At 36.6% G+C, this 21,534-nt stretch overlaps 1 protein-coding gene across 2 annotated transcripts in view; it reads left to right on the forward strand.

The window, feature by feature from the left end:
• The window catches only part of QRFPR (pyroglutamylated RFamide peptide receptor), a 70,367-nt gene extending 58,095 nt beyond the window's left edge, over window positions 1-12,272 (forward strand). For both annotated transcript variants that reach the window (XM_087936191.1, XM_087936192.1), the window contains one exon: window positions 12,033-12,272. The gene's annotated coding sequence lies outside the window, so the exon portion shown is untranslated. The remainder of the gene's footprint in view (window positions 1-12,032) is intronic.
• Window positions 12,273-21,534: the final 9,262 nt, after the last annotated feature.

Genomic DNA, 21,534 nt, shown 5'->3' on the forward strand with positions numbered 1-21,534 from the left:
AGAAAAAAAGTACATAGGATATATAAAAGTAGTTCTGATCTATGTTGGAAGTATGAAAAGCCTAAAAATTTTATTAAAATCCACAATGGAAAATTGGATTGTGAAGATGTCAGGATTTGCAGAAATGGCAACATTTATGGGTTTGATCAGAGGTTAAAACAAACCTACTTTTGTAAAAGACTGGAAAACTTTTGTAAAAGACTGGAAGCCTGTTAAGTTTGGGAAAAGAGAGGCTGAACCAGAGCATGAGTGCAACAATACTTTATTATAACAATAAAGGGCTGACCGTGCTTGCCACGCCTGGAACTGGCTCGCAGCGATCAGCAACTGGTCGGACCCCGCAGCCTGCTTTTATAGCTGGCTGCTGGGGAGAACCAACCAATGGGTAAAGGGGAGAACGCCCCCGCAAAGTGAATGGACCTGAGTGAGAACTCCTAGAGTCCTCAGGACATAACACCCCTTCCCCCCAGATGCGAACACGCATAGTCTTTGAGGTAGGCAGGAGGTTTATGTTGGCGCCCGGAATGGCGCAGCTCTGGAACGCTGACTGTCCGCTCAGAGTCTGTCTGGGAAGGCAGAGCCGGGTGAGTGTCACCAACATGCCCCTCGGTTCGGGCAGGCCCGGGACTCGTAGGGTTGGTCACTGGGGACGTGCTCCCATAGACTGGATCGGGCTGGTCCACCGTCTGTGCGCCGCTGTCCGTACTCGGGTTTTCTGGACCGACGGTTGGTGTGTACTGGTCGCCGGGAAGGATGTGGATGTGGGGTTGATGCTGAGACCTCCCGTCGCTTTGTGATTCTGGGTCCCTGCTAGTGTGGGTGCTGAGGCGCCTACGCAGCTGGTCCAGGTGCCTTCTCCAGACCCGGCTGTCCTCCAGTCTGACCCGATACGACCTTGGTCCGGTGATGGCCACGATCTCGCCCGGGATCCACAGGGGGTCACCAGCGAAGTTCCTTGCGAATACTGGCTCCTGTAAGATAAAATGTCTAACCCCGATGTGGAAGCGAGGGAGAGTCAGGGCAGTATTGTGGATGAAGTCTGTCCAATACAGTCCTCAGACGCCTGCCCATCAGGAGCTCAGCTGGGGACTTGTTGGTGACTGAACAAGGAGTTGAATGCTGGCTCATCAGGAAACGCGAGAGTTTGTGGTGCCAGTCATCCTTACTGAACCTAGCCAGGGCTTCTTTAGTGGTCCTGACGGCCCTTTCAGCCAATCCGTTACTGGCAGGATGAAATGGGGCTGTGAAAATGTGGCGGATACCCAGGTTGGCAGCGAAACGGCTGAACTCGGTTGATGCGAACTGCGGGCCATTGTCGGAGACAATGGAGTCGGGTAGCCCGTGTGTAACAAACAGGCGTGTTAATACGTTGGTGATTGCTTGTGTGGTGGTCGTGGATAGCTGTGCAACGTCAATCCATTTAGAATAGGCGTCCACAACCACTAGGAACATCTTCCCATGCAAGGGGCCGGCCAGGTCGATGTGAATTCTGGACCACGGAGCGCTGGCGCTCTCCCATTTAGTAGGGGTGGCAATAGGAGGAGCAGGACGGGATTCCTGGCAAATGTTGCAGGAACTTACCCATCTGACAACGTCCTCGTTGAGGCCTGGCCACCATACGTAGCTGCGTGCTAATGCCTTCATTCTCACGATGCCAGGGTGTCCCTCGTGCAGCACCTCCAGGACTTGGGTACGCAGTAAGGTCGGGATGACCACTCGAGTGCCCCACAGTAGACAGCCCTGCAAACTGGACAGTTCCTGCATGCGGGTCTTGAAAGGTGAGAATTTGTTTTCAACATTGCCACCCAGCCACCCCCTCCTCACCCAGTCAAGCACCTGGGCGAGCGTTTTGTCTGCCTTGGTTTTAGCAGCAATGTCAAGGGCATTGATGGGGAGGTCCAATTGGGTTACCTCGAAAATAGCGTGGACAGGAGCAGGGTCTTCAGCCGGGGCCGGCAAGGGACAGCAGCTGAGAGCGTCAGCGTGGGACAATGTTTTACCTGGCTGGTGTATGAGTCTGTAGGAGTAGGCTGCTAGGAAGAGGGTCCATCTCGTCATCCTAGGGGAAAGGACTTGAGGGGTCTGTTTGTCCCCAGCTAGTAGACCCAGGAGGGGCTTGTGGTCTGTGACCAGCTCGAAAAAATGGCCAAAAAGAAATTCGTGAAATTTTTTCACTGCTGCAACAGCTGCTAGAGCTTCCTTATCGATCTGGCTGTAATTACGCTCTGTTGCGGAGAGCGTTCTGGAGAAAAAGGCAATGGGAGCCTCGGCGCCATTGGGAAGCCTGTGGCTTAATACTGCCCCAATTCCAAAGGGGGATGCGTCTGCTGCCAGCACTAAAGGAAGGTTTGGGTCGAATTGAATAAGTACCGCCTCTGACGTGAGTAGTGATTTCACGGCGTGAAAAGCATGGTCTTCTTTGTGCCCCCAGTGCCAAGGTGACTTTTTATCCAGTAATCTGTGTAGGGGTTCAGCTACTGATGCTTTATGGAGCAAGAAAGACGCGTAAAAGTTTAATAGCCCCAAGAAGGCCTGTAGTTCCGTTTTGGAGGTTGGAGTGGGTGCCTCGTGAATTGCCTTAACCTTGGACTCCAGGGGGTGAATGCCTGAGGCATCAATTTTATAACCCAGAAAGTCCACCTGTCTAGTGGCAATGGCGCATTTTTCTTTTTTCAATTTGAGGCCATGCTGTCTGAACCTCTCTAACACTGCTCGAACTCTCTGGAAGAGTTGGGGTCTGTCCCTGGCCGAGACCAAGATGTCGTCGAAGTAGGGTACTACTCCAGGGAGGCCCTGTAAAATCCGCTCCATGAGGGATTGAAAGATACCTGGGGCAACACTTACGCCAAATTGGAGACGCTTGCATCTGAAAGCACCCCTGTGAGTGACAATGGTCTGGAGTTCCGCTGTTTGGTTGTCAACAGGGAACTGTTGATACGCTTGAGACATGTCCAATTTGGCAAAAATGCTGCCAGGTTCAAAAGTGTGTAATAAATGCTGAATGACGGGCACTGGGTAAGCGCTAACTTGTAGAAACTTATTGATTGTGGTCTTGTAGTCTGAGCAAATTCTCAGGCTACCGTCTTTTTTGAGGGTGTGACAATGGGCGTCTCCCATTTGGCGAAATCTGTTGGCTCAATGACCCCTTGTTTTAATAGTTTATCCAATTCAGCATCTAGTTTTGGCCGAATAGCGAATGGGACCCTACGCGGTTTTAGCCTGATTGGGACTGCCTGGGGGTCGACTGAGAACGATATTGGGGTACCGTTATAACACCCCAGCTCATCGCTGAATACATCTGAGTAATCAGCGAATAAGGAGTCAGTGTCTGAGGTTGAGACAGCATGGACTCCTGTTAGCCCTAGGCCGAGATGGGGAAACCAATCGAGCCCCAATAAGGTAGGGAGATTGCCGTTAACTACCACTAGAGGTAGGTGACCTTTAAAAGCTTTAAAACTGACAAGGAACTTGCCTCTGCCGATTACAGGAATGGTCCTCCCTGGTAGTCCTTCAGGCTAAACTGGCACTTCTGGAGCCGGCTAGTTGATAGGCTGGGCTGGAGCCTCTTGAGGGTGTTCCACGAGATAATTGAGAGCGCTGACCCTGTGTCAACCTCCATGCGGCACGGTTTACCTTCTAAGTAAATGGAGAGAGAGATTTTACTAACAGTGCGGCAAGTGTGTTTGGCACGGTGATGTGTGCGACAGTTCAATACTTGCCTCTGCGGCCCCGAGTGTGAGACGGGGGGGTGCCTTTGTGTTGAGCTTTGAGGGGCTTGGCAGACTCTCGCAATGTGCCCCCTTTTATGGCAGTTATTGCAGGTGGCTCCTTTAAACTTGCAGGTGGCCCTCAGATGGGATCCACCACAGGCTAGGCACAGGGTGATGTGCTTGGGTGGACCGATGTTTTCTTGTTTGGCTCCTACCTGCGGCCGTCTGTCGTTGGAGAGGCGGTGGACGTCGTTTTCATCACTCAGGGATTCCCCTGCTACCACCTCCTCGGAGTGGACTGGGATTGATGTCAGCTTGGCAGTCGGGCCATGGATTTCGGCGGCTGAGTGCGCTGCCAATTCTGCTGCTAAGGCCTCCTCGACTGCTTGTGCGAGATTGAGGTCTTTTTTCGCGAGGAGGCGCCTTTGAAGGTGTAGGTCCTTGACCCCGCAGACTAGTTGATCGAGGAGCATGTCCTCCAGGTAGGTTCCAAACCCACAATGCAATGCTGCTGTTCTGAGAGCGGCCATATACTGATTAATGGTTTCCTTGTCCGCTTGCTTCCTCATACGGAAGGTGAATCTCCTGGCAATCTGTGAGGGCCTGGGAGAATAGTGGTTAGTGAGGATTTCAAGTAGCTCTGACCAAGGAATGTTTTTCAACTCACGTGGAGCCACGAGGGCTGTGGCAGTATCGAAGACGATGGCTCCACAGTAGATCAGGAAATATGATTTTTTCCGATGTTCTCCAGCATCAGCAAGCCCAATTGCATCGATATAATGGTTAAAGCGGTTCTTGTATGATTCCCACTTCTCCTCATCCGGTTTGAACGCTGGGAAGACTGGATTGGAGTTCATGGTGATGGGACCGGTAGAACAACCTGTGGAAAAAATCTCTCTGGGGCAGCAGAAAAATGTTCTAGTGCCTGTGGCAGGCAAGTGATTTCAGCTCTGGAGAGGCTTTTCGCAATCCTCTCTCTCTCTCTGGGTTAGCCACGTTTGGCCGTCAGCCGTTGGTGGCGTTTAAATTCGTGCCTGTGTGGGCGTCAGTGACTTGACTACAGCGCTGTGCTGTGCCTTTTAGGTTTGAAATTCAAATGACAGCCGTTTGAATTTCGCGCCTAAACAATGAGCGGCTGCGGCTCGCAGCGCTTCACTTTCCCTGTAGCTGGGCTAACAAGCGGCTACAGACGCTTCTAACTTTCGATCTGACCGCTCTCTCTGGCTGCGGATCAGTGTTCGCTTCTATTGCTTGCTGGCTGCTTTCTCTGTCGGCGGACCAGCGTTCGCTCTTTTTGTTTGCTCTTTTTGCTTGCTGACCACTCTCTCTGGCTGCGGATCAGCGTTGCTCTTATCGCCGGCCGATCGCTCTCTCTGGCTGCGGATCGGCGGCTAGTGACTCAGCGGTTGCATGGTGCTTCTGGTAGCCATCCCATCCTCGTCGCCAGTGTTAAGTTTGGGAAAAGAGAGGCTGAACCAGAGCATAAGTGCAACAATACTTTATTATAACAATAAAGGGCTGACCGTGCTTGCCACGCCTGGAACTGGCTCGCAGTGATCAGCAACTGGTCGGACCCCGCAGCCTGCTTTTATAGCTGGCTGCTGGGGAGAACCAACCAATGGGTAAAGGGGAGAACGCCCCCGCAAAGTGAATGGACCTGAGTGAGAACTCCTAGAGTCCTCAGGACATAACAAAGCCTTTTATGATTTTTTGTTAAAATGGAAAAAGAAATCAAATGATGTTTGGATTTTCTGATTAAAAAGGTTGAATATGGAATAGAGGAAATCTATGTGATGTAACTGTAGAAAGAGATGAGAGATAATAAGTTGGCTTGTAATGAAAACAAAGAAAATTGGAAGTTACTTTATTAATTACATTTTTCTTTTCTATTTGCATTGTCCCTACTTTTTCTTTTCTTTTTTCTTAGTCTTTACTCTATATTTCTTATATTTATCTTTTTTCATGTAAAATCTTTAATAAAATTATACTAAAAAAAGTAACTAATTAACTTCAGTTTCTTTAAGAAGTGAAAAGAATGCTATTTGCTACATTTTATTTTGTGAATAAAATGTGACATATTTCTTTTAGCTTTCTTGTGTTTCTTTTTAAACCCCCTAGTCATTTTCTCCAATCCTATTTGGCAGCATAATATTTCTACATATCTTTTGCTAGTGTTTACAGTTTCTGCACTGTAAGAACTCAAACGACATCCCATAAACTGTCATTCTACTATTCAAAGTCTGTTTTCAAAATTAAGCATACAGAAATTTCCTTCCCTTTTCATACAAAACACAAATCTTTGTGGAGAAAATAAATCTGAGCTTAAAAAGTAGCACATGATTGAGAAATTAATAGGATTGCAAACAGCTGCTTTATACATAAATTATCACATCTGTAATAATTTTTCATTGCCTTATGTTGCAATATTGTGGGCCTTTCCTAAGACATTGTAATGTTAATTATTCTTACTTAACTTTAAGGGAAGAATCTGTTCTTCAAATACAGTGTTTACCCCCTAGGAAGACACAGTTTTTCTCCCTGATAATTCATGTGGTTTCATATACACTGCTAATAAAAGAAGGTTTTGAGAACAAAGGAATAAAGACACTGCAAATGATCACATATCCTGCAGCTGGAAAATGTAGATGCCATTACGAATTAGTCAGAGGAGTAGCTGTTACTTGAAAGTTGTTTCTTTCCAGTTAATTTATTTTCTAATGACTAACCAGGCTTCAATTTGCTTTTCTTGTCTCTATTTTATTTCCATCCAGTTTTGTTTTCCATTCTTTCTTTCTTGTTTCTCTTTCCTTCTTTTTTAACCTTTCTTTTAGAAGAAAGAAAGAAGTGTGTCTATCATGTGTTTCTTTGTTTAACAATAATTTGGGTGTATCAGACTCAATGAGATGGTATAAACAAGTGACCTTTTAGAAATGAGCTCCCTTATTTTATAGGTGCTAATACATTATTCATTTGTAAGTCTCTCTCTCCTCTCTCTCTCCCCCCCCTCTCTCCTTCCTTCCCTCCCTCCCTTCCTCTCCCTGTCTTTGAATGAAATTTCTGTTGTACACTTTAACAAGTGTGACCTATGCACCTAATTATTAGGTTTGATTCCTGACATATTATTTAAGAATTATTTCCCCAATTTGTCACTGCTAATGACTATGGGAGTAATAGCCCACCAAAAGCTTCTTGTAATCCTGCTCAAACAGACCCGAAGAACCAGTAGATTAAGCTTGATAAATCTGAACATCCTTAAAAATAGTTCAGCCTGTGCCATGGCAATGAATTCTTGCAGAATGGAATTTTCATAAAGAAGTTTAGAACCAGTTTCATTTTAACTATTGCCTGGCAGAGTTTTCAAAGTATTTTTTACCATCACACATCATAAGCGATATACCTACGTTCACAGCAGTATAAACCTAATGTATCAAATGTTTATCACATATTTTGTGGGACAAAATACACAAAGGCTCTGAATATTTCTCACAATCTATTTTGTGGCAAAGATTACTCAACTCTATTCATTCTCATTGCTCTAAATCTGGACCTGCAATGTAGCACTTATCTAGATGGCACTCTTTGGCCTCCTACCCATATATTATTTTTTAGAAAAAAAGTTATTTTCAATAATTAAAAATAAATTTTAATTAATAAAATAATTTTAATCTAAAATTTATTTGCAAATTAGCATGCTGCAAAGCAAACATACAGCCTCATGCCATGTTTATGTTTTGGTAAAGTGTCTGGGTTCTATACAGGTACACTTAAAAAACAATAATGGCTTGTTGCAATGTTCTTTTTGGAAGTTTGCCTCTTAGAAAAAATAGGGGTAAGCTAATATGGTAGACAATGCTTGCAGAAGCTGAAGAAAGGAAAACAAGGTTTACCTTCTGCTAGATGGATTGACTACATTCAGGCAACCATTTTGTGAGAGTTTCCATAAGTTTCCACTTCTTAATATCTCCATAGGCCTAGAATATTTGAGGGATCCTGTCTAAAATAATGCTAGTTTTGCAATAATATCTTAAAGAACAATCCAGTGAAATGGTTTCCTTAATGTTGAATCTTTGGTGCTCTCTGAGCTTGGTGTTTTCTTGCAGACATTTTGTTACCCAACTTTAGTGTGAGAAACTAGAAGGGAGTGGGGCTTGCTGTCTGTTTATTTACAGTTCGCTTGGCCTATCAGTGTTGATGGGGGGTGCTTTTTCTCCTTAGCAGTGTCTTGGTTAGGCTGTTCTTTATTTGATGTTGTGTCTGTGTTAGTATTTCAATTCAGTTGTACCATGAGAAACATATATTTTCTATTATTGATCCCCTTAATTTCTATGACCACATGTAGCAGAAAGAATTTAGAAACATAAATAGACACAGTAATAAATTTCCCAGCTTTCTTTACATAACTATTCAGCATATTTTAAGTTCAGGATACAGTATATGCTAGAAGCAAATGTAAATCTGCAATTTCTACTTCAATCAAAGTAGAACTGGAAAAGATATTGGAGGTCTTCTTGTCCAACTGTCAAGAAGGGTTTCAGCATTTCAGACAAGTGGCTATCCAACCTCTTCTTAATAATCTCCAGTGATGAAGCACCCACAACTTCTGAACGCAAGCTGCTCCACTGGTTAATTGTCCTCACTATTAGGAGGTTTCTCCTTAATTCCAGATTGCTTCTTTCTTTCATTAGTTTCCATCCATTGTTTCTTGTCTTGCCTTCTGATACTTTGAAAATAAGTTGACCCCTCTTTTGTGACAGCCCCTTAAATACTGGAATGCTGCTATCATGTCACTCCTGGTCTTTCTTTTCTCTAGACTAGCCATACCCAGTTCCTGCAGCTGTTCTTCATATGTTTTAGTCTCTATCCTTTAATCTTCTTTACAGTTCTTTCAAAATTTATTTATTTAATTTGTCAAGAGCTTACAATGTAACAGAAACAAGAACAAACTGTCATGCCCCTGGTGGAGACTGACTCTGAGGGAGAGGAGGAACAGCCAACAGGGAGTGGAAGTGTGGCTCCAGAGGTGGTGGAGGAGGAGGCTGGGGAAGGGCAGAGCCAGCTGAGCAGTCAGAGGAGGACCCTGGCCCATCCCCTATCCATCCTAGGGCACACAGGGAGGAGAGGATCAGGGAAAAATGTGGTCTACTTGGGGGAGAGGGCCATGATCCTCTTCATGGGTTGCAGGTGTGAGATCTGCATAAGAGTTTGGACCTGCCTGCTAACAAAGGCTGGAGACAAATTAGTGTTTTATTCCCAGATGAAGTTTATCTTGGTTGGCGTTTTTCCAACTGACTGTACCTGGTTATCTTCCTGAAGTTGGCAATTATCTATCCTGGTCTCTCGTGGAACTTTATTCAGTGTGGTTTGTTTTTGTTTTTTGCTTTGTTACCTGCTCTTTGAATTTGAACTATGTTTCTTTCATTTGGAATGTTATTTTGAAAATAGTTTAATCTCCAATTGTAAACAAATAAACAGTGAAGCCAAGTTGAAGGCATTAAAGGACCTTTATTTACGTTTTGGTTTTTGTTATATTTTTGATACACTCCGGGTCATCACATAAACATAAGTTTAAATACAACTAATATTTGGGGACAATAGAACAGGGACAGTAGGCACAATTGTGTGCTTATGCACGCCCCTTACAGACGTCTTAGGAATGGGATGAGGTCAATAGAAGTTAGTTTGAAGGTAAAGGAGTGGGGTTTGAGCAGGTAACAACAGAATCAGGTAGTGAGTTCCAGACATTGACCAGAAATTGTACTTCCTTCAATCAAGCTTGGAGTGGTTTACATTTAGTTTATATCTGTTCTATGCTCTTGTGTTGTTGTTAAAGCTGAAATATTCATTAACTGGTAAGATGTTGCAACATATGATTTTATGTACTATGTTTAAGTCTAATCTTAGACGGTGTATTTCAAGGTTATCTAAGCCTAGAATCTCAAGTCTGGTGCTGTAGGGTATTCTGTTGCAAACAGAGGAATGTAGTACTTTTCTAGTAAAATACTTCTGGACTCGTTCAATTGTATTTATGTCTGATATACAGTGCGGATTCCAGACAGCAGAGCTGAATTCAAGTATTGATCTAGCAAAGGCTTTGAATGCCCTAGTTTGCAAATCAGTATTACCATTAAAATCTCAACATCTTTCTTGTAATGTGGTGACCAAAACTAGATGCAGTATTCCAGATGTGATGTTACTATAAAGCAGTAATAATATTTCACATGATTTTGATTCTATGTATCTGTTTATACAACCAAGGTTTGAGATACATTTTATTGGGAACAGACAGAGAAAATATACTTAGTATTCCTGGAAAAGGGAGTAAAAGATGCAACAAAGAAATGATAAGAAAAGAAGAGCCTTAATTTGCATAGATGAAAGAAGGAAGGAAAAATTGGTCTCTCTTCTTCTAAACCATACAAGATTATTGTTTTTGTTTTGGAAATCAGTTTCTTTATTTTAGAAATAAATCTTGAAAGGAAATATACATTGTATCATGGATTCTTGAATTTTTCTACTTGGTTCTTAGTACCAAGATGCATGTTTTGTCGGAGATGTTTGAAGGCTTCTTGTGATTTGAAAACTGATAGAGGTTTCTAACTTGCATTGTGCTTTGTAGGGATTTTTCCAAATTATATTAAATTGTGTTAGCAATTCTTGTTTCCAAATTCTTGTCTTTCAAAGACTCTTGTTTCCAAGAAATCAAAAATTACAATGCAAATCAGTAATTAAATTATTGCTTGCAATTTCGAGTAGCATGAAATTTGAGATCAATAAAAAAACTTCAGCAAATTAAACAACAAAATGTACCCAGGAAAAGAACATTGTAGACTTTGATCAAATTCACTCATATAATAAACATTTTCTCATTCTGTGACCAAAAATTCTGTAAGAAATTTGTTCCTGTCTTATAAAATACATAAATTTTACTAAGATCTGGAAAGAAGGCATGTTTTTCTTAAACTTTTTTTAGTGTAAAGTGGATATGATTTATTCCATTCTAGTATTTTTGTTATCCTTTAGTCTTATTTTATTCAAATATGATAGTTTTATGATATATAATATAATTTGAAAATGTTTGTTATACAATTATGTCTACTTAGCTGTAAGCAGATAGCTTACTTTTTAATGTGAGCATGCCATTTCTGTAATTTATGTTTGATAAATATTAGATGAAAGGAGAACTGCATTAAGAATATATTGCATATTCCTTTTGTGTTTTTAGGCTGAGTATTTTCAAAATCTTTATGCCTTTGACTCTGTTTGAAGTTGTATGCAATATAATTGAAAACTTCAGGTTGCCATAATAGACCAAAATGGTGCTTACTTTTTTTAAAGGGGTTCTACTGGTATATAAATACTGTAAGAAACATACCTATACTTGTCATAAATCCTTCTTTATGCTTACATTGTAATCTGAAGGAAAACATTTTCTATTATTTGGTTATGGCTTTGCTAAGGAATAATAAATATTTGAGAACCTTTACCAAATTAATATATCTAAAGTAAAATTAAGAAGCTGTATATCTTATTTCAAATAAAAAAAAATTATTTCAAGCTAAACAATGAAAAAGCATATATTAAATATTTGCAAGAGATGTTCATTAAAACAATAATAAAAACTCTTAATATGCAAATATTTCAGTAAAAAATGTGGCTTCACCCAGGTGAGAAAAAAATGCAGTAGTTATACATGTGAAAAATGTACTGTGTAATCTGGAAACTATAAACTATATTTTAAGACTGAATTTGGAAAAATAATGAATGCTTCAATTTATGTCCCAGATGACAATAATAACAACAAAAAAACTTAATGAAATATTTTTTAAAATACCTTTTGAACTGCATAGTGAAATACTCTAATTTTTGGAGATTAAGAACATACTTTTCTTCTACAAATCTGGTTTCAGTAAAAGAAATTCTGTTAAATTCTCTGGAAACATCTTATACTACATGTAATTTTTACCTCTCCTTATGTAACTGTGTAATGGTTTTTGATGGTAGAGATATGAACATCCTTTGAAAAAAAACATACTAATTACTCTTTAGCTCTTAAAATGTGAGAAGAGATATATCGTGGATTTCTAACTCATTGTTTACTAATCACATAAATGAGGAAGTTGCAGCTTTTACGTATAACCTAATAATTTTTCTGATACATTTTGCTTTTAACTTTTTAATTGTAAATTGCCCACAGTTATTGAAATAAGAAAGAAAGAAAGAAAGAAAAAGAAAGAAATGTAGAAACATAACAAGTTACAACTCATTTTCTTTTGTCTCTTTTTTGTTTTTTTTCAAATCTCCCTTTCCCTGATATTGTTGTAGAGGTGCAAAGAGATAAATTTAATAAAGGAATGCAAGAACTGATAAGAAAAAGCAAACAGTATCCCAAAAGCTGCTGGGAAAGGAGAAAACAAACAAAGAAAGAAAGAAACTCAAGATAATCCTGGCTTGAATCTGTTTGGTATCTGAGAATACAGAAGAAAATTCTGCATGATTTCAAGATTCTATTAAGGTTTTGTCAATGTACACTATAGCAATAAAGAAACATTCTTATAATCCTCACATTGTCTAATTACTGTTTTAGCCTATCTGAAATAGCTCACAGTTATACATATTAGAGGCATTGATTTTTTAAAAACATATATGACCAATTTTCCTGCGAAATTTAATAAATTTGGCTTTTATATTAGGGTTATATTTGGGTAGTAAAAGTATTCTTTTTTGGTATTATTGCTTTCAACTTGTAACACTAGAATATTTTATATTATTTCTTTAGCATCTTCTTAGAAAGATACTGATTACAGAACACATAACAATGTGATATTTAACATAGTTGTCTTGCTATTTTCATGTAAAAAAGAGAGAGAAAATTTGTCCATATTTCATGGAGAGTTCTTAAATAAAATATATAGATTCAAGATTACTATAGAAATTATAATCATTTTCCTCATAAATTGAAAGAATGAATTATGGTTTCTCTAAATCCATCTACTTTCACAAATGTGTAAAATTTTAAATGACAATAACTATATATAACTGACATTATACCACACCCACAGAAAGTGATATATTTCCATTCTTAAACTTACACAAACTTACTCTCAAGATTCTTATTCAACTATATTCTGCATTTTAATTATCTGTCCAATATACCTACTAAGTTATTAATAGAAATGTTTTCAGACATGTAGTAAGAAAGCTACCAAGGAAAATAATGGGGAAAAGATAAAATTTTCTAATCTGTTACTTATAAATTCAAAAATTAACCTGAAACTCTGGAAAAAAAACCTTATTGAAAACAATACACAATGTATCTATATGAATGAACGGGATTTCCCCTTTTTAAAATTAAGAATTTCATGAATGAGTAGCAGCCAAAGCCTAAAATTGCACTGAAAGTGATTCAGAAAAACTGGAGAGAGATGTTCTAGAATATTTAGAATCTTTTTCAAGCTTTAGTTGTTATTTGAGGGAAATTGTCATGTTAAATCTGGGTTTCTGTATGAAAGCATTATTATTGACTAACATTGTCAACCAAATATCTGCAATTCTATTTAGAAAAGTTTGTCATCAAAGGAAAATTCATTTGATACACAAATCTGCAATAGTTCATAAAATATGGTGTAACTTTGCATGGCAAACTATCAAACGACTTGGTAATGTTTACAAAATTATTTAAACAAAAACAGATTAGATAATATAAGATGTACATTATTTCTCTGCTTAATAGTGGATCAATCCAAATCTGTATCCCCAAGGGATATAACTTTACAGCAGTTCTTAGTTTAGCAAATATACTTCCCACAGAAGGAAAAGCTCATAACAGCTATATAGCTACTTTAAAGTTATTATTGATATGATTAGAAATAATATCAAACTTTCATTCTACTCAAGTAAAAACATAAGTTTGTTCCAGGATTCTTTTCCTTTTGAACCCACCATTTTCATAATAAAGAAAATGTGTTTATTTGCAAAAGTTAGTTAACTTTCATTGAGGTTCATTCCTGGGTTATAAAGGACATACTGTATTTTGTGGTATAAAAATTTCTCAACATGGACATTTGGTTTCCTCTTGTTTTACAGTCATTCTTCTGCTATATAAAATATGATTCACCCATTTCCTTGTCAAAGGCAAATATCCAGTATGTGTTAACAGTGATCAGAAAACTTTCTGGTTCATGTGGGAAACTAGCATTCTGATTGGAAATGTTTATCATGCATATGGTGAGGAGATAAAATATTTCTTGCCTGTGCAGTCCCACCCCAGCTAAACTGAAGGGCAATAGGGAAATTTCAGTTTGCATTATTAAAAGTTATCCTTATTTATTAATCATAGGCAGTATGCTTGATATATTCTGGAAAGCCCCTTTTATGAAAGATTCAAATCCAAGTTCAAATCCTCATACAAAGTTCCTGAGAGTATAGTTTTAGTGTTTCTCTTTGGATTGATTCTAACTCATAGTGTACATGATTTCTTTATATTGCATGATTTAAAGGCCTTTGAAAAAAGCAAGAACCAAAATTGTTCAGGGCAGAAACAAGTCGTTACGGAATCTAAGAAAAGCTCAAAAAGCATTTCAGAAGTATGTTCCCAGTCTAAAGATGTGTCTATGGCAATACAAACATTTTATGTTACTTTATAAATATATACTAATATATGAATATTTAATACATTATTATTATTGCTGCTAATTACTGTTGATATATTATTATTATATACGCAACAGTATAAAATCAGAGCTTCAGTTCTAATTGTAAACCATGGCCAAGTTTTATCTGTATCCACTTTTGACATGGTCTTTAATAGAAATTGACCCTGTAGTGTTTTTTCTTGGATTCCTTTTTTGTATTTTTATTAAATTATTTCAGTATTTATATTTGGTTTCCTGTAAATAACAAAACTTCCAAGTATGTAATTACCTACTTGTATCAATGCTTGTCATTGGCTGTCTTTTAAGTAATCAGCTGGTGCCTGCTTTTCTTCGTTACAGTTTGTCTGCTTTGAAGTAAATCTCTTCCTCCATTTCTGTAGGGCAGCTATAGGTATCGCTAAGGGATGTAATTTATAGTTAATAACCATAACTTTTCTTGCTTTTGGGTACAAAGCAAGTTTGAGTTAATAATTCCTGCAGTATATCATATCACAAATAAGTCCCAGGTATTGATGGCTTATTATATTCTGTTGTTTTACACAGACAGTAATCAAAAGCATATAGATTTAAACCTTGGGTTTTTTTTTTTATCAGGCAGCAAGTAACTTGTTTCAAATGTTTATTGCCTTTTAGAAATAAAAAATATTCATTTAGGTGAGAAAATTTCCAAATTTTCATTTTCCTTATTTAAAATTTATTTAAAATTTATAAAAGTATGCTTTGAAAAAATGCCATTAGTGATTCTGCTTTGTTCTGGTGTAGTATCAGTATGATAATACTCAATGTTTTTAAAAATCCACTTTAATGTATTTCACAAGTAATTCAAATTGTGGATGAACTTATTCATTACATTTATAATGGCTTAAATCCAAGAAATGTGTGCTTTGTGGATTCATAAAATCTTATTTTAAATAATAAGAAGTGGAAGATCAATAACAACAATGTAACAACAACAAATGCAACAATGCACTTGCCTAAAAGCAAATAAAATATGGATTAAATTGAATTCACAAATTTATTATTAAATAATAACTTTTTAATGCACAGCTATTAAATACACTGCTATTGCTTTTTGGATTTTTTTTAATGAATCAGTATTTCCCATCTATTTTAATATGTATTTTATAATAAGAATTTTAAAACTGTTGAAAGTGACAATTTTGTAACTGAATGGTTTATTGTGCAGATTCATTCTCATGGGAATGAGAGCTAGTCCAATTATGAGGTTATTCATGTGCAAATTGTTCCAAAAATATTACCTAGGTGAGATTGACATCTACACCCTGCCAATCTTGTTTTGCCCCTCAGGTATGCTACTAAACATATTGCTTTTTTAAAAATATTTTTGGGAACGTTCATTTATGCTTGCTTCAGGTACGCCACTCCTTGCTATATATAATTTCTGATGCTAGCTGATGGTAAAATAATTTGCATGCACTACTTTAAAATCTAATGCCCCATAAGACATGGGCAGGAAGCAAAGATTGGGCCAGAGTGTGTAGTAGTGAGAACCTAGATTGCCCATTCTCATAGAGCAAGTATGACCAAGCCATTCAGAGAAGATAAAAAACATTCATCATTTTTACTATGATTCATACATGATAAATATATCTGCAATGTACTTGAACTCTAATATCTTCTATTCAATGAAATACAATGGAGCAAAATGTCCTGTATCTGAGAATCTGATTTCTTGTAAAATTAATCATCACGGAAGGGTTCCATATTCATTCTATGGAACCCTTCCAGCCTGTGGCTGGAATATGATATAGAACAAGTGAAATATTTAAATGAATCTTACACATTGCAAATGCTAACATATTTTGGTGAGGATAACAGAATCGCATGATTCTTGTACGGACCCAGCATAGTAGTAAAAAACAGTGTGAAGCTTCCAGAAAAATAGTGTTTAATATTTTTAAAATACTTTATTAATCTAATTTGCTTCTTTGTTAGGTTTCAGACAATTTTTAAAGCTGCACATGATTTAAAACAGAAACATATTTCTTGATATTTCACAGCCATGCTTTGGAAGTAGAACAAAGGAGAAGTATAAAGTTTGAATAGGTCACAATAACTCATTATTATAAAACTAAACAATAATATAGTGCTAAATTGAAATGTGCCCAAGGGACAATTTATCTGAGAATTTTTCACCAAGGAAAGTGACAATGAAAAAGTATTATGTAACATCCCCTATTATGATCACTATTTTGTAATGTGCTACCATCCGCACACCAGTTTGATATATTGGATCATGTCTTATGTACAATACTACATAGGATACATAAAGTGAGGCTAATCTTACTAATAGTATAACCTTATGCATATCTTTTCAAGAGTAAGTGCTTCCAGTGCTAATAGCCTCATGTTCCCAAGTAGATATAAAAATGAAATCTTCAAGTTTCCATTCTATAAGAAGGACAAGAATCCTTTAATATCAACATACATCAGATTACACATAAGAGAAGTTGTCCAGTTAATGCTTGAGTGTTGGAGTTTCCAATAACTCATATTACATACTAACACCTTGACGGAACCTTTTAAAAAACCATTTTAATTTCCTCTAGCTAGAATTTAACATGACTTACTAAACAGCCTTTATGTCAGATGTGAAAGACCTATATGTGAAGGTCCACTTAAACTGATTTATCTGATTTATTGCTCTTACCTACAGGAATGTACTCAAAGGTTAGCACGATTTTGGCTAGATCAGGGTTAATGGAATTCAAGAGAAATTAGATTTAGTCCATTTGTGGTTATGTTAACATTCTAGGCCAATTCTTCTTTTGACTCCACCTTCAGTTCTGCCACTTCTCCTACATGATGGCTAAAATATTAATGAAATGAGAAAGTACATGATACTAAAGTGAACTAAAGGCATATGTTAGCTATGATTAATTCAATTAATAGAAAATAACAGCATTCAAAACATAGTAAGTCATAAATAAACTACTAGGCTTAAAATGCCTTTTAATAAATAATTAAAATTACATTTCTGGAGAAACAGTCACATAGCATATAAAGATAAATAAATAGCAGGTAAATAGATGTGAATCATGTTGTAAAATATTATTTTAGTAAATTGTAAAAATGGCTTTAGGATTTTAAAAAATTATATTGGATACTTTCATCAGAAAGACGTATAGTTCTTTCCCCTTTATTCTTTGTAGAATTGTAAATGTGTGTGTGTGTGTGTGTGTGTGCATTGTTTTAAATCAAACTATGTTGCTGGTTGAAAGTAAATCCAATTCAACAATTCAGTTTCCAAGTAACCAATCATATTAACATTCAATATATTAACCTAATAATAGCTTCCAATTTTCTATAATGATAGAAAAAAAAATTAAAATATTCTAACACAGAATATAACATATTCTACCATAACAAAGTTATTAAACATTTTCATTGTCACATTTGACAGAAATAGAAAGAGCAAGGGAAGAAACTTTAAGATGAACCTAATTTACATTGGAATACTATCTAATATTCAGACTGATACATTGTTTACATTATTTAGCTGCAAATCTAGACTGGTATCTATTTTTATTTTACTTTAGGTCAATGTAAATATATTTGTTTTCAACTGAATCATTTTGTTTTTGTAGTGTACATTTACAAAGAACTTAACAGATACACTATTGCAACAAAACATAGTTGTCTTGCTATTTTCATGTAAAAAATTGTCCATATTTCATGGAGAGTTCTTAAATAAAATATATAGATTCAAGATTACTATAGAAATTATAATCATTTTCCTCATAAATTGAAAGAATGAATTATGGTTTCTCTAAATCCACCTACTTTCACAATGTGTAAAATTTTAAATGACAATAACTATATATAACTGACAATATACCACACCCACAGAAAGTGATATATTTCCATTCTTAAACTTACACAGACGTCAAATACTTATTGAATCTTAAGATTCTTATTCAACTATACTCTGCATTTTAATTATCTGTCCAATATACCTACTAAGTTATTAATTAATAGAAATGTTATATCATTAGAAAATTAGAAGAAGGAGGTAAGTTGGAGCAATTTTTGTTGGACTTTGAACCTAAATCATTACAATTCTCCAAAACACAGTTTTCTCTACTATTTCATGGGTTTGTCTGCATGGAAGGAGAACTACATGCGAAGAACAAATAAAATGGCATGGCAGGTTTCTTGATGACTCCTTCCAACTATACAGGCTTGCTTGTGGTTTGCCAGAAAAGCAAGCCACGCATATCACTGACCTAGCTGTGCATTTCTTTCAGAATCACCAAATTGTTTATACAATAGTTGCCTGATCTCATTTGACTTCAGGTTATATTTTTTCACAAATGAGATGCTGAAGGGGCAATCAAATAATTTCTGCAAGAAGGAAAATGGAATCAAATTAATTAGTCCTGTGTAGATACATACAGAACTCTCTAAAATTCTGATGAGAAAACAGGTACATGAATAAGAAATGGAACATGTAGACAAAGAAGAATGGTCTACAGAAACTTTAAGAATTTAGCCTGTGCAGACTAAAGCATAGATTATGTGGGGGTTTGTAAGAGGTAACAAAAAGAGCAAAAATATTTTTTTGAGAAATAAAGGAAAAAGCTCCCCAAACCCAGTGATAGTGTTGGTCCATTGCAAGGAGAAAGTGGTGAATTGATCATACAGAAGAATGAGATAGCAGAACTTCTTAACACCTAAAATACTTGGTAGCTATCTTTTAGGAAACTGCTCAGTCAAGCTTTCCCCAGTATTTTGAGTTGCAACTCCCAGAATTCTTACTGGGAACCCTAGAAGAGGAGAGCCAATTTGGTATAGCAGTTAAGGTGCTAGTCTAAAAACTAGGAGATTATGAGTTCTAGTTATGTTTTAGGCATAAAATTCAGCTGGATAACTTTGGTCCAATCACTCTTTTTATGCCCAACTGACAGAGTTGTAGGAAAATAAGACAAAGAAGTATTTGGTATGTTCACCCCTTGAATTACTTATAAAGTAATAAAGTCAGGATTAAAATCTCAGAAATAAATAAACATATCTGTCAGATTAGCAAGTATGGTATTGGTACTAAGTATGTTATATATAGATGCATATATAATATACATCTCATTTCCCATGTATTAATTGCAGCATTTTGATTTATGATTGGATAAACTCAGTTATGTAACTGAGTTTTTCCCCATATAATTTCAATGGCACAACTTTTACATTTTTTGCATGTGGGAAGTTATAGTTATGTTTAACTTTGTCCTATGCATGGATTTTATCAATTATGTGGCTAATAATTAAATGTGAACATCTAATGTGATACCACATTGTGTGGAACACATTATATATGCAGCAATACACAAAATATTTAAAGCTGCTTGTTTGAAATTATTGTTGGATATTTTTCCATTAGTGGTATAATAAACATTTGGACATATTTTTTAACATTCCCTCTTTTAAACACCAGTATATTGTATTAATTTTCAGATCAACATTAATTTTTTAAAAGTCATCAATATAGACGTTTTGCATGCATTTCCTTGAATATGCTTTATTTGCATATATTTTCTCTGATAGAAATAGAAAAATAAATAATAGTTGTGTTTCAATATGCACAGTATTCAGGAACTGTAAATTACTGTGGGTTGATATGTATTAAGCATGCAACCAAGTCTTTTTCCTATGAGACTAGCTCTGCATATTAAAATACACAGAATAATTATAACATGACACCTGGAGAGAAGCTAATGCTATATTGTGAAATAACTTTCAGAAATGTAAAGAATCTGCACATCTTGGAAATTCCCACAGGCAGTTTGAGTTGAGAATTTAGTGCAGTAAATTTTGTTACAGTATAATATTGACTTATCTGCCACTCCCAATCTATTTATTGCATGGCACTTATATTCATTAATATTCATTCATTTCTGAATTACAAAATATTCTTAAAACATCTGTACAACAATGTAAATCGTCATGAATTGTACTCTGAAATATGAAAATATTTGCTTGTTGAAATGATAGACTAAACAAACTATGGGTAGTAGTCCTAGACTTCCAACAGTTCAGTTGTTTTTCACACTTACCATCATTGCAGCATCCCCATAGTTATGTGATCAAAATTCAGATGCTTAGCAACCGACTTATATTTATGATAGTCCAGTGTTCTGGGATCATGTGATAACCTTTTGTGACCTTTTGACAAACAATGTTAATGGGGAAGACAGATTTGCTTAATAACCACTGTACTGACTTAACAACTACAACAATTCACTTAACTGTGGCAAGAAAGGTCATGAAATAGGTCAAAAGTCACTTAACAATTGTCTCAGTAGCAGAAATTTTGGGCTAAATTGTAGTCATTTAGGACTACTGCATAATGAAAAGGTTGGAGAAAGATAGAATCCATAAAGTTTTAAATGTTTGAGATATCTGTAGTTTAAAAACTATGTTTTCCCTATCTTTTCTAAAACTCAAGCTGGTGGTATGTAAAGCTAAAGTCTAGACTAAATATAAAATCTCAATATTGCCCACACCTTATATATGTGTGTGTGTGTGTGTGTGTGTGTGTGTGTGTACACACACACACACAGATGTTTGAAAAACTGCTTTGCAATTAATATATTAATGTAGAGGAATGTAAATCCCACAAAAGCATAGCAGTTTAAAGATTATATGGTAAAATAGTGTAACATTATTTAAAATAATGTGAAAATATTGTATTAAGTATTGCTTAATCGCTTCAGCTTTTGTCAGTGAACGATCAGTGGGATCAACATTTCAGGAAAATGAAACAGCATTATGAAAAAAAGATAAAGCAAATAACAATGATGCACTGTTGTTTCAAAGTATGATCTATTTTCTATGATGTATAGTTATTTTTTTTAACTTAAATAGCAATAGCACTTAGACTTCTATACTGCTTCAAGTGCTTTACAGCTGTCTCTAAGCGGTTTACAGAGTCAGCCTATTGCCCCTATCAATCTAAAACAGTGTAATATCAAGCAGAAAAGAGAAAATGCGATTGCACAACACATAAAGGCATGAGAGTATAATCTTTAAAACTAAATGAAAATTGCCAGCGATTATTTTGCTGTAAAATATGCATAAAAGTCATTGGTTGGGAATATTCATAATTAATAATGACAATGGGTAAGTCTTGGACTGGGATCACAGAGACTCAGATACAG

This window comes from Pseudonaja textilis, chromosome 6 (genome assembly GCF_049901715.1).
Source record: "Pseudonaja textilis isolate UNSWEBS1 chromosome 6, rPseTex1.2, whole genome shotgun sequence".
NCBI classification, from domain to species: domain Eukaryota; kingdom Metazoa; phylum Chordata; class Lepidosauria; order Squamata; family Elapidae; genus Pseudonaja; species Pseudonaja textilis.